The sequence below is a fragment of the Oncorhynchus keta genome, chromosome 9, assembly GCF_023373465.1.
Source record: "Oncorhynchus keta strain PuntledgeMale-10-30-2019 chromosome 9, Oket_V2, whole genome shotgun sequence".
Lineage (NCBI taxonomy): Eukaryota > Metazoa > Chordata > Actinopteri > Salmoniformes > Salmonidae > Oncorhynchus > Oncorhynchus keta.
Genome location: NC_068429.1, coordinates 6,801,586 through 6,813,973, shown reverse-complemented (window position 1 = coordinate 6,813,973; position 12,388 = coordinate 6,801,586). Strand labels below are relative to the sequence as shown.

General features: G+C 50.3%; 1 protein-coding gene and 2 long non-coding RNA genes across 61 annotated transcripts in view; 1 reads left to right on the top strand and 2 right to left on the bottom strand.

Moving 5' to 3' along the window:
- Positions 1-12,388, top strand: part of LOC118373116 (WD repeat-containing protein 7) — a 401,772-nt gene that overhangs the window by 113,218 nt on the left and 276,166 nt on the right. The gene's annotated exons all lie outside the window — the stretch shown is intronic.
- Positions 1,692-3,548, bottom strand: LOC127931680 (uncharacterized). Of its 2 annotated transcripts, none has more exons than XR_008142365.1 (3): positions 2,702-3,548; positions 2,222-2,621; positions 1,692-1,753 (listed from the first exon to the last, which is right to left on the bottom strand). It is a non-coding gene; the product is annotated as an uncharacterized LOC127931680 (long non-coding RNA). The 2 variants fall into 2 exon arrangements; XR_008142364.1 differs by having other exon boundaries at positions 2,262-2,621.
- Positions 4,931-7,009, bottom strand: LOC127931679 (uncharacterized). Of its 9 annotated transcripts, XR_008142357.1 has the most exons (6): positions 6,860-7,009; positions 6,523-6,790; positions 5,738-6,322; positions 5,409-5,668; positions 5,275-5,339; positions 4,931-5,209 (listed from the first exon to the last, which is right to left on the bottom strand). It is a non-coding gene; the product is annotated as an uncharacterized LOC127931679 (long non-coding RNA). The 9 variants fall into 9 exon arrangements; XR_008142356.1 differs by lacking the exon at positions 5,275-5,339; XR_008142362.1 differs by lacking the exon at positions 5,275-5,339 and having other exon boundaries at positions 5,738-6,257.

The following is a 12,388-nucleotide window of genomic DNA, read 5'->3' as shown; positions in this document are numbered from 1 at the left end:
CTCCGCGACGGTATTCCTGACGTTCTCAGAGCGTACGCGGAGAAGCATATTCATGGTCATTATCAAAACGTCTTCTTGTCCCAGTCTGTCATCCCCATGTGTTTTAACATGACCACCATCATACCTCTAGCTCACACTAGCACCCTGTAGCTCACACTAGCACCCTGTAGCTCACACTAGCTCACACTAGCACCCTGTAGCACACACTAGCTCACACTAGCACCCTGTAGCACACACTAGCTCACACTAGCACCCTGTAGCTCACACTAGCACCCTGTAGCTCACACTAGCACCCTGTAGCTCACACTAGCACCCTGTAGCTCACACTAGCACCCTGTAGCTCACACTAGCACCCTGTAGCTCACACTAGCACCCTGTAGCTCACACTAGCACCCTGTAGCTCACACTAGCACCCTGTAGCTCACACTAGCACCCTGTAGCACACACTAGCACCCTGTAGCACACACTAGCACCCTGTAGCTCACACTAGCACCCTGTAGAACACACTAGCACCCTGTAGAACACACTAGCACCCTGTAGCACACACTAGCACCCTGTAGCACACACTAGCACCCTGTAGCACACACTAGCACACACTAGCACCCTGTAGCACACACTAGCACCCTGTAGCACACACTAGCACACACTAGCAACCTGTAGCACACACTAGCACCCTGTAGCACACACTAGCACCCTGTAGCACACACTAGCACCCTGTGGGGTGGGAGGAGGTCAGTGACCTGGTAGTGTGGTGACGGAGCAACAACCTCTCCCTCAACGTCAAGACCAAGGAGCTGTAAACAGGAAACGGGGGGGGCGAGCACACCGGCAGCAGTGGAGGTGGTAAACATCTCTTAGGTTACTTTGTGTCCAAGTCACGAAAGACTTAAAATGGTCCAAACACACACACACACACACACTGTCGTGAAGAATGCGCGCTTCCCCCCTCAGGAGGTTGAAAAAGTTTTGCAATGACCCTTAAGTCCTGAAAAGGTTCTACCGCTGTACCATCGAGAGCATCTTGACTGGCTGCATCACTGCTTGGTATGGCAAATGCACCGCCCTTGATCGCATGGCGCTACAGCGGGTGGTGAGGACAGCCCAGTACATCACTGGGGCCCAGCCCCCTGCCATCCAGGACCTCTATACCAGAGGGTGGTGAGGACAGCCCAGTACATCACTGGGGCCCAGCCCCCTGCCATCCAGGACCTCTATACCAGAGGGTAGTGAGGACAGCCCAGTACATCACTCCAGTATCCCTGTCCAGGACCCTATACAGGGTAGTGAGGACCTCCATCATCACTATCCCTGTCACCTATACATCCAGGACCTCCATCACCAGAGGGTATCCCTGTCCCCTATACATCATGGGGCCTAGCCTCCATCATCCAGGATCCCTTTCCAGAGGGTAGTGAGGATATCTACCTCCATCACTGGAGCCCAGCTCCCTGTCCCCTATACCAGATCTACCTCCATCACTCCAGTATCCCTGTCCCCTATACCAGATGAGGACCTCCATCACTACACATCCCTGTCCCCTTCCCCCTATACATACCTACCCCTCCATCACTCCAGTATCCCTGTCCCCTATACAGACTCCAGTGATCCCAGCCCAGTACATCCAGTATCCCAGTCCCCTATACATTCCATCCCTGTCCCCTATACATATCTAGCCCTCCATCACCAGTATCCCTGTCCCCTATACATATCTACCTCCATCGCTCCAGTATCCCTGTCCCCTATACATATCTACCTCCATCACTCCAGTATCCCTGTCCCTATACATATCTACCTCCATTCCAGTATCCCTGTCCCCTATACATATCTACCTCCATCACTCCAGTATCCCTGTCCCCTACATATCACCTCCATCACTCCAGTATCCCTGTCCCCTATACATATCTACCTCCATCGCTCCAGTATCCCTGTCCCTATACATATCTACCTCCATCACTCCAGTATCCCTGTCCCCTATACATATCTACCTCCATTCCAGTATCCCTGTCCCCTATACATATCTACCTCCATCACTCCAGTATCCCTGTCCCTATACATATCTACCTCCATCACTCCAGTATCCCTGTCCCCTATACATATCTACCTTCATCACTCCAGTATCCCTGTCCCCTATACATATCTACCTCCATCACTCCAGTATCCCTGTCCCCTATACATATCTACCTTCATCACTCCAGTATCCCTGTCCCTTATACATACCTACCTCCATCACTCCAGTATCCCTGTCCCCTATACATATCTACCTCCATCACTCCAGTATCCCTGTCCCCTATACATATCTACCTCCATCACTCCAGTATCCCTGTCCCCTATACATATCTACCTCCATCACTCCAGTATCCCTGTCCCCTATACATATCTACCTCCATCACTCCAGTATCCCTGTCCCCTATACATATCTACCTCCATCACTCCAGTATCCCTGTCCCCTATACATATCTACCTCCATCACTACAGTATCCCTGTCCCCTATACATATCTACCTCCATCACTACAGTATCCCTGTCCCCTATACATATCTACCTCCATCACTACAGTATCCCTGTCCCCTATACATATCTACCTCCATCACTCCAGTATCCCTGTCCCCTATACATATCTACCTCCATCACTCCAGTATCCCTTTCCCCTATACATATCTACCTCCATCACTCCAGTATCCCTTTCCCCTATACATATCTACCTCCATCACTCCAGTATCCCTGTCCCCTATACATATCTACCTCCATCACTCCAGTATCCCTGTCCCCTATACATATCTACCTCCATCACTACAGTATCCCTGTCCCCTTCCCCCTATACATACCTACCTCCATCACTCCAGTATCCCTGTCCCCTATACACTCCAGTATCCCTGTCCCCTATACACTCCAGTATCCCTGTCCCCTATACACTCCAGTATCCCTGTCCCCTATACATTCCAGTATCCCTGTCCCCTATACATATCTACCTCCATCACTCCAGTATCCCTGTCCCCTATACACTCCAGTATCCCTGTCCCCTATACATTCCAGTATCCCTGTCCCCTATACACTCCAGTATCCCTGTCCCCTATACACTCCAGTATCCCTGTCCCCTATACATTCCAGTATCCCTGTCCCCTATACATTCCAGTATCCCTGTCCCCTATACATTCCAGTATCCCTGTCCCCTATACATATCTAACTGGTATTGCATCTGACTTTTTAAATGTTTCCTGAATATAGTATGCATCGCTTACTTACTTTATTGTGTATTTCATATATTTATTTCTCGTGTTTTTTGTTGTTGTAGTAGTACACTATTGATTATTGCATTGTTGGGTTTTGAGTTGTCAAGAAAGGTATTTCACTGTACTTGTGCATATGAACTGCACCTATAATGTAGATGTAGCCTTGTTCTAGGTTATTGTCCTGCTGAACTGCACCTATAATGTAGATGTAGCCTTGTTCTAGGTTATTGTCCTGCTGAACTGCACCTATAATGTAGATGTAGCCTTGTTCTAGGTTATTGTCCTGCTGAACTGCACCTATAATGTAGATTTAGCCTTGTTCTAGGTTATTGTCCTGCTGAACTGCACCTATAATGTAGATGTAGCCTTGTTCTAGGTTATTGTCCTGCTGAACTGCACCTATAATGTAGATGTAGCCTTGTTCTAGGTTATTGTCCTGCTGAACTGCACCTATAATGTAGATGTAGCCTTGTTCTAGGTTATTGTCCTACTGAACTGCACCTATAATGTAGATTTAGCCTTGTTCTAGGTTATTGTCCTGCTGAACTGCACCTATAATGTAGATTTAGCCTTGTTCTAGGTTATTGTCCTGCTGAACTGCACCTATAATGTAGATGTAGCCTTGTTCTAGGTTATTGTCCTGCTGAACTGCACCTATAATGTAGATTTAGCCTTGTTCTAGGTTATTGTCCTGCTGAACTGCACCTATAATGTAGATGTAGCCTTGTTCTAGGTTATTGTCCTGCTGAACTGCACCTATAATGTAGATGTAGCCTTGTTCTAGGTTATTGTCCTGCTGAACTGCACCTATAATGTAGATGTAGCCTTGTTCTAGGTTATTGTCCTGCTGAACTGCACCTATAATGTAGATGTAGCCTTGTTCTAGGTTATTGTCCTGCTGAACTGCACCTATAATGTAGATGTAGCCTTGTTCTAGGTTATTGTCCTGCTGAACTGCACCTATAATGTAGATTTAGCCTTGTTCTAGGTTATTGTCCTGCTGAACTGCACCTATAATGTAGATGTAGCCTTGTTCTAGGTTATTGTCCTGCTGAACTGCACCTATAATGTAGATTTAGCCTTGTTCTAGGTTATTGTCCTGCTGAAAGGTGATTTCATCTCCCAGTGTCCGGTGTAAAGCAGAAGGAAGCAGGTCTTCCTCTAGGGTTTTCCCTGTGCTTAGGTCCATCCTGTTTGTTTTTTTTTTATCCTGGGAAAAACTCCCCAGTCTTTGCCATTGACAAGCATACCCGTACCACGATGCAGCCTCCATGCTTGAAAATAAGGAGGCGGTTACTCAGTGATGTGGGTGTTTTGTGTTTAGGCCAAAAAGTGTGTTCCTTTGCTGTGTTTTTTCTTTAGCAGTATTACTTTTGTGCCTGTTTTTGGAATATGTTTTATATATTTGTATTCCTCTTTTCAATCTGTCATTATTGTGGAGTCACGACAATGTTCTTGATCCATCCTCCGTTTACTCCCCATCCACAGCCAAACTGAACTCTGTAGCTGTTTTTAAAATCACCAATAGCGTCATGGTAACATCCCTGAGCAGTTTCCTTCCTTGCCTGCAGCTCAGTTCAGAAGGACGACTGCGTCTTCGCGTCTGCGATGTATTAATACAGCATCGATATTAACGGGTCCGTGATTAAAGACATATTCAATGTCGGCTTTTGTTATTGTTACCCGTCTACCAATCAAAAGCCTCATAAGAAGGCCAGTGAAAAACTTCCTGGTCTTTGTAGTTGAATCTGTGCTTGAAATTCAATACTTGACTGAGGGACCTTACAGATGCTGTATGTATGTATGGGGGACAGAGGAAGGAGTGGTCATTCACTACTAGACTGAGGGACCTTACAGATGCTGTATGTATGGGGGACAGAGGAAGGAGTGGTCATTCACTACTAGACTGAGGGACCTTACAGATGCTGTATGTATGGGGGACAGAGGAAGGAGTGGTCATTCACTACTAGACTGAGGGACCTTACAGATGCTGTATGTATGGAGGACAGAGGAAGGAGTGGTCATTCACTACTAGACTGAGGGACCTTACAGATGCTGTATGTATGGGGGACAGAGGAAGGAGTGGTCATTCACTACTAGACTGAGGGACCTTACAGATGCTGTATGTATGTATGGGGGACAGAGGAAGGAGTGGTCATTCACTACTAGACTGAGGGACCTTACAGATGCTGTATGTATGGGGGACAGAGGAAGGAGTGGTCATTCACTACTAGACTGAGGGACCTTACAGATGCTGTATGTATGGGGGACAGAGGAAGGAGTGGTCATTCACTACTAGACTGAGGGACCTTACAGATGCTGTATGTATGGGGGACAGAGGAAGGAGTGGTCATTCACTACTAGACTGAGGGACCTTACAGATGCTGTATGTATGGGGGACAGAGGAAGGAGTGGTCATTCACTACTAGACTGAGGGACCTTACAGATGCTGTATGTATGTATGGGGGACAGAGGAAGGAGTGGTCATTCACTACTAGACTGAGGGACCTTACAGATGCTGTATGTATGGGGGACAGAGGAAGGAGTGGTCATTCACTACTAGACTGAGGGACCTTACAGATGCTGTATGTATGGGGGACAGAGGAAGGAGTGGTCATTCACTACTAGACTGAGGGACCTTACAGATGCTGTATGTATGGGGGACAGAGGAAGGAGTGGTCATTCACTACTAGACTGAGGGACCTTACAGATGCTGTATGTATGGGGGACAGAGGAAGGAGTGGTCATTCACTACTAGACTGAGGGACCTTACAGATGCTGTATGTATGGGGGACAGAGGAAGGAGTGGTCATTCACTACTAGACTGAGGGACCTTACAGATGCTGTATGTATGGGGGACAGAGGAAGGAGTGGTCATTCACTACTAGACTGAGGGACCTTACAGATGCTGTATGTATGGGGGACAGAGGAAGGAGTGGTCATTCACTACTAGACTGAGGGACCTTACAGATGCTGTATGTATGGGGGACAGAGGAAGGAGTGGTCATTCACTACTAGACTGAGGGACCTTACAGATGCTGTATGTATGGGGGACAGAGGAAGGAGTGGTCATTCACTACTAGACTGAGGGACCTTACAGATGTTGTATGTATGGGGGACAGAGGAAGGAGTGGTCATTCACTACTAGACTGAGGGACCTTACAGATGCTGTATGTATGGAGGACAGAGGAAGGAGTGGTCATTCACTACTAGACTGAGGGACCTTACAGATGTATGTATGTATGTATGGGGGACAGAGGAAGGAGTGGTCATTCACTACTAGACTGAGGGACCTTACAGATGCTGTATGTATGTATGGGGGACAGAGGAAGGAGTGGTCATTCACTACTAGACTGAGGGACCTTACAGATGCTGTATGTATGGGGGACAGAGGAAGGAGTGGTCATTCACTACTAGACTGAGGGACCTTACAGATGCTGTATGTATGTATGGGGGACAGAGGAAGGAGTGGTCATTCACTACTAGACTGAGGGACCTTACAGATGCTGTATGTATGGGGGACAGAGGAAGGAGTGGTCATTCACTACTAGACTGAGGGACCTTACAGATGCTGTATGTATGTATGGGGGACAGAGGAAGGAGTGGTCATTCACTACTAGACTGAGGGACCTTACAGATGCTGTATGTATGGGGGACAGAGGAAGGAGTGGTCATTCACTACTAGACTGAGGGACCTTACAGATGCTGTATGTATGGCGGACAGAGGAAGGAGTAGTCAACCCCTATCATTTCACACAGAGTAAGTTCATTTAAGTTAATTTGTTTGACTCCTGAACAAATTTCAGCTTGCCTTATCAAAGGGTGTGAATATAATATATATAATATATATAATACGCATGCACCGATTATTTAAGTTATTTAATTGCTAGTCATTTGTAAAAATGTGTATATATATATATATATATAAATTCTTTACTTTGACATTATCTAGTATTTTGTATAGATCAATGACACAAAAAAAAATCACAATTAAATCTATTTCAATGCCGCTTTGTGACACCACATAATGTGAAGAGATAATGATACCCACTGTATATAGTGGCTATTGATTCTGGTTTTTATTTAGGGTTTTGAGGAGATAACGAAAGTTACTCGGACGCGTGGAGAGTTTTTCTTCTTCTCTCGTTTCCTGTTCTATTGATCTGAATGCGTTTTGTGAAAACTGTTCCACGGCTCTATCATTAAGTGTTCTTATAATGGAGTCGTTCTTTTAAATCTGGTGCCAAGATAAAGGCCTAGGTTTCGTTCCAAATGGTCCCCGATTCCTTATAAATATAACTAATACATACGAAAGTAGTGCCCTATAAAGGGAATAGCGTGCAATTTGGAACACTTTGTAAGTGTTTTGAACAGCATGGCGAGCCGTTGTAGCAACTTGTTAACAGAGAGGGATTTGGAGGAACTAATGCTTTCTCAGGCTGTCACACAGCCATTAAGGAACATGAAGGGCTTGGAGGGAGGGGGGGAGGGGGATCCACGATCTCGTCTTTTTATTATGGGAACGGCAGTCGGAGTAAGACTTCTACTGCTTCATGGGTTTTTATTCTGAAACGCTTTATTCGCGCACGGCAACAACAACAACAACAACAATAACAATAACATTCAATATGCCTTTATAAGTTTAGTTACATTCATCCATATATACATTTATTGCATTATTGTGTGTTTGACTCCATCATGAAAAGCCAGGGACACAGACACTGCTCTGACACCGATAACCTGCTATCAGTCTGCCAGCCTCTCCTCCTTCTCTCCATTGCCTCTCCCTCTCCTCCGCCTCTCCCTAGCCTCTCCCTAGCCTCTCCCTAGCCTCTCCCTCGCCTCTCCCTCGCCTCTCCCTCGCCTCTCCCTCGCCTCTCCCTAGCCTCTCCCTAGCCTCTCCCTAGCCTCTCCCTAGCCTCTCCCTCGCCTCTCCCTAGCCTCTCCCTAGCCTCTCCCTAGCCTCTCCCTAGCCTCTCCCTTGCCTCTCCCTTGCCTCTCCTCTCTTCTCCCTCTCCTCCTCCTCCTCCCCCTCTCCTCCTCTCCCTCTCCTCCTCCTCCTCTCCCTCTCCTCCTCCTCCTCTCCCTCGCCTCTCCCTCTCCTCCTTCTCTCCCTCTCCTCCTTCTCTCCCTCGCCTCTCCCTCTCCTCCTTCTCTCCCTTGCCTCTCCCTCGCCTCTCCTCTCTTCTCCCTCTCCTCCTCCTCCCCCTCTCCTCCTCTCCCTCTCCTCCTCCTCCTCTCCCTCTCCTCCTCCTCCTCTCCCTCGCCTCCTCCTCCTCTCCCTCGCCTCTCCCTCTCCTCCTTCTCTCCCTCGCCTCTCCCTCTCCTCCTTCTCTCCCTCGCCTCTCCCTCGCCTCCTTCTCTCCCTTGCCTCTCCCTCTCCTCTTTCTCTCCCTTGCCTCTCCTCCTTCTCTCCCTTGCCTCTCCTCCTTCTCTCCCTTGCCTCTGCCTCTCCTCCTTCTCTCCCTTGCCTCTCCCTCTCCTCCTTCTCTCCCTTGCCTCTCCCTCTCCTCCTTCTCTCCCTTGCCTCTCCCTCTCCTCCTTCTCTCCCTTGCCTCTCCCTCTCCTCCTCCTCTCCTCCTCCTCTCCCCTCCTCCTCCTCCTCTCCTCCTCCTCTCCCTCTCCTCCTCCCTCCTCTCCCTCTCCTCCTCCTCCTCCCTCCCTCTCCTCCTCCTCCTCCCTCCTCTCCCCTCTCCTCCTCCTCCTCCTCCTCCTCCTCCTCCTCCTCCTCCTCCTCCTCCTCCTCCTCCTCTCCCTCGCCTCCCTCCCTCTTTCCTCCTTCTCTCCCTCGCCTCTCCCTCTCTCCTCCTTCTCTCCCTCGCCTCTCCCTCTCTCCTCCTTCTCACCCTCGCCTCTCCCTCTCCTCCTTCTCTCCCTCGCCTCTCCCTCGCCTCTCCCTCTCCTCCTTCTCTCCCTCGCCTCTCCCTCTCCTCCTTCTCTCCCTCTCCTCCTTCTCTCCCTCGCCTCTCCCTCTCCTCCTTCTCTCCCTCGCCTCCCCTCTCCTCCTTCTCTCCCTCGCCTCTCCCTCTCCTCCTTCTCTCCCTCTCCTCCTTCTCTCCCTCTCCTCCTTCTCTCCCTCGCCTCTCCCTCTCCTCCTTCTCTCCCTCGCCTCCCCCTCTCCTCCTTCTCTCCCTCGCCTCTCCCTCTCCTCCTTCTCTCCCTCGCCTCCCCCTCTCCTCCTTCTCTCCCTCGCCTCTCCCTCTCCTCCTTCTCTCCCTCGCCTCCCCCTCTCCTCCTTCTCTCCCTCTCCTCCTTCTCTCCCTCTCCTCCTTCTCTCCCTCGCCTCGTTCTCTCCCTCGCCTCCTTCTCTCCCTCGCCTCCTTCTCTCCCTCGCCTCCTTCTCTCCCTCGCCTCCTTCTCTCCCTCGCCTCCTTCTCTCCCTCGCCTCCTTCTCTCCCTCGCCTCCTTCTCTCCCTCGCCTCCTTCTCTCCCTCGCCTCCTTCTCTCCCTCGCCTCCTTCTCTCCCTCGCCTCCTTCTCTCCCTCGCCTCCTTCTCTCCCTCGCCTCCTTCTCTCCTCGTTCTCTCCCTCTCCCTCGTTCTCTCCCTCTCCTCGTTCTCTCCCTCTCCTCGTTCTCTCCCTCTCCTCCTGGTGTCATTCACTCTCTCTTTGGCCCCCAGCCTTCACCTCTCTCTTTGGCCCCCAGCCTTCACCTCTCTCTTTGGCCCCCAGCCTTCACCCCTCACGGGCCCCCAGCCTTCACCCCTCACGGGCCCCCAGCCTTCACCCCTCACGGGCCCCCAGCCTTCACCCCTCACGGGCCCCCAGCCTTCACCCCTCACGGGCCCCCAGCCTTCACCCCTCACGGGCCCCCAGCCTTCACCCTCACGGGCCCCAGCCTTCACCCTCACGGGCCCCCAGCCTTCACCCCTCACGGGCCCCCAGCACTTCACCCTCACGGGCCCCCAGCCCTCACCCCTCACGGGCCCCCAGCCCTCACCCCTCACTGGCCCCCAGCCTTCACCCCTCACTGGCCCCCAGCCCTCACTGGCCCCCAGCCCTCACTGGCCCCCAGCCCTCACTGGCCCCCAGCCCTCACTGGCCCCCAGCCCTCACTGGCCACCAGCCCTCACTGGCCACCAGCCCTCACTGGCCACCAGCCCTCACTGGCCACCAGCCCTCACTGGCCACCAGCCCTCACTGGCCACCAGCCCTCACTGGCCACCAGCCCTCACTGGCCACCAGCCCTCACTGGCCACCAGCCCTCACTGGCCACCAGCCCTCACTGGCCACCAGCCCTCACCCCTCTCTGGCCCCCAGCCCTCACCCCTCTCTGGCCCTCTCTCGCCCTCACCCCTCTCTCGCACTCGCCTTCCTCCAAACCCATCCTCCTAGTTGACATAACAGCCCAAACCCATCCTCCTAGTTGACATAACAGCCCAAACACATCCTCCTAGTTGACATAACAGCCCAAACCCATCCTCCTAGTTGACATAACAGCCCAAACCCATTTTCCTAGTTGACATAACAGCCCAAACCCATCCTCCTAGTTGACATAACAGCCCAAACCCCTCCTCCTAGTTGACATAACAGCCCAAACACATCCTCCTAGTTGACATAACAGCCCAAACCCATCCTCCTAGTTGACATAACAGCCCAAACCCATCTTCCTAGTTGACATAACAGCCCAAACCCATCCTCCTAGTTGACATAACAGCCCAAACCCATCCTCCTAGTTGACATAACAGCCCAAACACATCCTCCTAGTTGACATAACAGCCCAAACACATCCTCCTAGTTGACATAACAGCCCAAACACATCCTCCTAGTTGACATAACAGCCCAAACACATCCTCCTAGTTGACATAACAGCCCAAACACATCCTCCTAGTTGACATAACAGCCCAAACACATCCTCCTAGTTGACATAACAGCCCAAACACATCCTCCTAGTTGACATAACAGCCCAAACACATCCTCCTAGTTGACATAACAGCCCAAACACATCCTCCTAGTTGACATAACAGCCCAAACCCATCCTCCTAGTTGACATAACAGCCCAAACCCATCCTCCTAGTTGACATAACAGCCCAAACCCATCCTCCTAGTTGACATAACAGCCCAAACCCATCTTCCTAGTTGACATAACAGCCCAAACCCATCCTCCTAGTTGACATAACAGCCCAAACCCATCTTCCTAGTTGACATAACAGCCCAAACCCATCTTCCTAGTTGACATAACAGCCCAAACACATCCTCCTAGTTGACATAACAGCCCAAACACATCCTCCTAGTTGACATAACAGCCCAAACACATCCTCCTAGTTGACATAACAGCCCAAACACATCCTCCTAGTTGACATAACAGCCCAAACACATCCTCCTAGTTGACATAACAGCCCAAACACATCCTCCTAGTTGACATAACAGCCCAAACACATTTTCCTAGTTGACATAACAGCCCAAACCCATCCTCCTAGTTGACATAACAGCCCAAACCCCTCCTCCTAGTTGACATAACAGCCCAAACACATCCTCCTAGTTGACATAACAGCCCAAACACATCCTCCTAGTTGACATAACAGCCCAAACCCATCTTCCTAGTTGACATAACAGCCCAAACCCATCCTCCTAGTTGACATAACAGCCCAAACCCATCCTCCTAGTTGACATAACAGCCCAAACACATCCTCCTAGTTGACATAACAGCCCAAACACATCCTCCTAGTTGACATAACAGCCCAAACACATCCTCCTAGTTGACATAACAGCCCAAACCCATCCTCCTAGTTGACATAACAGCCCAAACCCATCCTCCTAGTTGACATAACAGCCCAAACACATCCTCCTAGTTGACATAACAGCCCAAACACATCCTCCTAGTTGACATAACAGCCCAAACACATCCTCCTAGTTGACATAACAGCCCAAACCCATCCTCCTAGTTGACATAACAGCCCAAACCCATCCTCCTAGTTGACATAACAGCCCAAACCCATCCTCCTAGTTGACATAACAGCCCAAACCCATCTTCCTAGTTGACATAACAGCCCAAACCCATCTTCCTAGTTGACATAACAGCCCAAACACATCCTCCTAGTTGACATAACAGCCCAAACACATCCTCCTAGTTGACATAACAGCCCAAACACATCCTCCTAGTTGACATAACAGCCCAAACACATCCTCCTAGTTGACATAACAGCCCAAACACATTTTC